The following is a 5,023-nucleotide window of genomic DNA, read 5'->3' as shown; positions in this document are numbered from 1 at the left end:
ACTTTTTCTTGTGGGAAGTTTTGAAATTACTCATTCAATATCTTTCCAGGTAATTCAGATTTTCTGTTTCTATATGATTAACTCGTGGTAGGGTATATATTTCTAGGAATTTATTAGTTTCTTCTAGGTTGTATGATTTGTTGATATACAATTTTTTATACTAGTCTCTTGAAAAGTGAAACTGTTAGCCGCTCATTCTTGTCTGACTCTTTGTAGCCCCATGGACTGTAGCACACCAGGCTCCTCTGCCAAGGACTTTTCAAAGCAAGAATACTGGCATGGATAGCCATTCCCTTCAACAGGGAATCTTATTGACCCAGGGGTCAAATCTAGGTCTCTTGCAGTGCAAGCAGATTCTTTTCTGTTTGAGCCACCAGGGAAACCCACCCTTTATATTTCTGTGGTATCAGTCGTAATATCTCCTCCTTCATGTATGACTTTATCTGAGTCCTCTTTTTATTCTTGGTAATTCTAGCAAAACCCTAGTCAATTTTCTTTACCTTTTTAAAGAATCAGCTCTTAGTTTCATCAATCTTTTCTGCAGTCGATTTAGCCTTTATTTCATTTACTTTCGTTCTGATGTTGTTAATTCCTTTTTTCTACTAACATTGGATTGTGTTTGTTCATTTTCTAGTTCTTGACATGTAAAGTTATGTTGTTCATTTGAGGTTTTTCTAGTGTCTTGTGCTAGGTATTTATTTCATGAAATTTCCTCTTAGAACTGCTTTTGCTGCATATTTTTATATATTGTATCTTCATTTGTCTCAAGATATTTCTTGATTTCTCCTTTGATTTCTTCATAAACTTATTGGTATTTCATTATCATGTTGCTTAGTTTATATTATTTGTAAAATTTCCAGCTTTCTTGTCTTAATTGTTTTGCAGTTTCATACCAATGTGGTATATATATATATATCAGAAAATACACTTGATAAGATTTTAATGTTTTTAAATTTTTACGTCTTTTTTAGTGTCATAACAAGTATCTATCCTGGAGAATGTTCCATGTGATCTTGACAAGAATGTTTATTTTCTTACCTTTGAATGAAATGTTCTGTAAATATTGTTATGTTCATCTGGTCTAGCATTTTATTTAAGGTGAATCTTTCATTATTGGTTTTTCTGTCTGGATGTTGTATCAATTGTAAGTGGGATATTAAAATTCCCTACTATTTTTGAATTACTGTCTATTTCTCCTTCTAGATCTGTTAATATTTACTTTATATACTTAAGTGCACCTATTTTGGGTGCACAAATATTTACATATGTTATATCATCAAATGGATTGGCATTTGCATTATTATGCAATGTCCTTCTTTGTCTCTTATTACAGTCTTTGTTTTAAAGACTATTGTCTTATGTGAGTAGAGTTTTCTTTTGGTTTCCATTTGCATTTAATATCTTATCTTTTCCATCACTATATAAACTGTGTATGTCTTTATATCTGAAGTGAGTCTCTTCTAGGCAGCATATTGATAGATCTTTTAAAAAAAAAATCCATTCAACTACCATATCCCCTTTGATTGGAGAATTTGGTTCATCTACTTTTAAAGTAATTATTGATAGGTATATACTTATGGCCATTTTGTTAATTGTTTTCTAGCTGTTCTATAGTTCCCTGTACCTTTATTCTCTTGCTCTATTTTTTTGCACTTTTATGACTTTCTGTAGTGGTACACAAATTCTTTTCTTATTATTTATAATGTGTCTATTATAGGTTCTTGCTTGAAGGTTCCCAAGAGGTTTACATGTAACAACTTACATTTATACCAATCTATTTTGAGTTGATAACAATTTAAATTTGAATGTATTCTAAAGCCCTAAATTTTTACTCTCCCCTTCCCAATGTTTTAGCTTTGTTTTGTTTTTTTAATACCAAAAATGTTTTTCACTGGGGTATGTTGTGATAGTTTCAGGTGAACAGTAAGGACTCAGTCATACATGTATCCACTTTTCCCAAGCCCCCTCCCATCCAGGCTGCCACATAACATTGAGCTGTGTTCCATGAGCTGTACAATAGATTTTGTTCATTATCCATTTTAAATATAGCAGTATGGACATGACCTTCTCAAAGTCCTTAACTATCCTTTCCCCCCAGAAACCATGAGTTCATTTTCTAAGTCTATGAGTCTCTTTCTGTTTTGTAAGTAAGTTCATTTGTATCACTTCCTTTTGAATTCCACATATAAGGGATGTCATATGATATTTCTCTTTCTCTGTCTTACTTACTACACTCAGTATGACACTCTCTAGGTCCATCCACGTGGCTGCAAATGGCCTTATTTCATTCCTTTTAATGGTTGAGTGATATATATATCATGTTTTCTTTATCCATTCCTCTGTCAATGGATATTTAACTTGTTTCCATGTCTTTGTTATTGTAAATAGTGCTGCAATGAACATTGGGGTGTATGTATCTTTTCAGGCCACATTTTTCTCTGGATATATGCTCAGGAATGGGATTGCAATTTCATATGGTAGCTCTATTTTTAGTTTTTTTAAGGAACCTCCATATTATTCTCCCTAGTGGCTGTACTAATTTACATTCCCACCAACAGTAAAAGAGGGTTCTTTTCTCTGCACAGCCTCTCCAGTATTTGTTGTTTGTGGATTTTTTTAGGATAGCCATTCTGACCAGTGTGAGATGATATCTCACTGTAGTTCTGATTTACATTTCTCTAATAACTAGTGATTTTGAACATCTTTCATGTGCCTATTGGCCATCTGTATGTCCGCTTTAGAGAAATGTCTATTTAGGTCTTCTGCACATCCAGTGCTATTGTATCATAAGCTGTTTGTAAATTTTGGAGACTAAGCCCTTATCAGTCATATGATTTGCAAGTATTTTCTCACAATATGTGGGTTGTCTTTTCATTTTATTTGTTGTGTCCTTTGCTGTGCAAACCTTTTGAGTTTAAGCAGGTCCCATTTGTTTATTTTTGCTTTTATTTTCATTATTCTGGGAGATAGATTAAAAAAGATGTTGCCTTGATTTATAGCAGAGAGTGTTCTGCCTATGTTTTCCTCTAAGAGTTTTATAGTGTCTAGTCTAGCATTTAGGTCTTTAGCCTATTTTGAGCTGATTTTTGTGTATGGAGTTAAGGAATGATCCAATGTCATTTTTTACATGTGGCTGTCCAGTTCTCCCAGCACCATTTGTTGAAGAGACTGTCTTTCCAACCTTATGTATTCTTGCCTCCTTTGTCATAGATTTACTACAGGTGCATGGGTTTATTTCTGGGTTTTCTACCTGTTACATTGATATTTATATTTGTTATGCCAGTGCCATACTGTTTTGATGACTGTAGCTTTGTAGCATAGTCTTAAGCTAGGGAGCCTGAGTCCTCCATTTCTCTTTTTCAAGGTTCTTTGGTTATTTGGGATTTTCGTGTCTCCATACACATTTTTGAGGGTTTTTTTTTCTTTTCTTTTCTAGCTCTGTGAAAAAATGCCATCGGTAGTTTAATAAAGACAGGAAAGGCAATGACAACTCACTCCAATACTCTTACCTGGAAAAGCCCATGGATGGAGGAGCCTGGTAGGCTGTAGTCCATGGGGTTGTGAAGAGTTGGACACAACTGAGCAACTTCAGTTTCACTTTTCACTTTCATGCATTGAAGAAGGAAATGGCAACCCACTCCAGTGTTCTTGCCTGGAGAATCCCAGGGATGGAGGAGCCTGGTGGGCTGCTGCCCAACTCACACAGAGTTGGACATGACTGAAGTGACTTAGCAGCAGCACTGGCAGTTTAATAAAGATTGCATTGATTCTGTAGATTGCTTGGGTAGCATAGTCATTTTGACAATATTGATTCTGCCAGTCCATGAACATGGTATATCTTTCCTTCTGTTTCTCTCTTCTTCAATTTTTTTCATCAGCATCTTACAGTTTTCAAAGTACAGGTCTTTTGTCTCCTTAGGTTTATTCTTAGGTATTTTATTACTTTTGATGCAAAGGTGAACAGAATTTTACCTTGAATTTCTCTTTCTCATCTTTTGTTGTTCAGTTCAGTTCAGATGCTCAGTTTTCTCTGACTCTTTGCAACCCCATGGACCGCAGCACAACAGGTCTCCTGGTCCATCACCAACTCCCGGAGTCCACCCAAACCCATGTCCATTGAGTCAGTGATGCCATCCAACCAATTCATCCTCTGTTGTCCCCTTCTCCTCCTGCCCTCAATCTTTCCCAGCATCAGGGTCTTTTCAAATGAGTCAGCTCTTCAAATCAGGTGGCCAAATTATTGGAGTTTCAGCTTCAGCATCAGTCCTTCCAATGAACACCCAGGACTGATCTCCTTTAGGATGGACTGGTTGGATCTCTTTGCAGTCCAAGGGACTCTCAAGAGTCTTCTCCAACACCACAGTTCAAAAGCATCAATTCTTCTGTGCTCAGCTTTCATTGTAGTCCAATTCTCACGTCCATACATGACCACTGGAAAAACCATAGCCTTGACTAGACGGACCTTTGTTGGCAAAGTAATGTCTCTGGTTTTTAATATGCTATCTAGGTTGGTCATAACTTTCCTTCCAAGGCGTAAGTGTCTTTTAATTTCATGGCTGCAATCACCATCCGCAGTGATTTTGGTGCCCAGAAAGATAGCCAGCCACTGTTTCCCCATCTATTTGCCATGAAGTGATAGGACCAGACGCCATGATCTTAGTTTTCTGAATGTTGACCTTTAAGCCAACTTTTTCACTTTCATCAAGAGGCTCTTTATTTCTTCTTCACCTTCTACCATAAGGGTGGTGTCATCTAGATATCAGAGGTTATCAATATTTCTCCCGGCAATCTTGATTCCAGCCTGTGCTTCCTCTAGCCCAGCGTTTCTCATGATGTACTGTGCATAGAAGTTAAATAGCAGGGTGACAATATACAGCCTTGATGTACTCCTTTTCCTATTTGGAACCAGTCTGTTGTTCCATGTCCAGTTCTAACTGTTGCTTCCTGATCTGCATACAGATTTCTCAAGAGGCAGATCAGGTGGTCTGGTATTTCCATCTCTTTCAGAATTTTCCACAGTTTA

The sequence above is a fragment of the Bison bison genome, unplaced genomic scaffold (genome assembly GCF_000754665.1).
Source record: "Bison bison bison isolate TAMUID 2011002044 unplaced genomic scaffold, Bison_UMD1.0 scf7180017864224, whole genome shotgun sequence".
Lineage (NCBI taxonomy): Eukaryota > Metazoa > Chordata > Mammalia > Artiodactyla > Bovidae > Bison > Bison bison.
Note: the sequence above shows the minus strand (reverse complement) of the source record.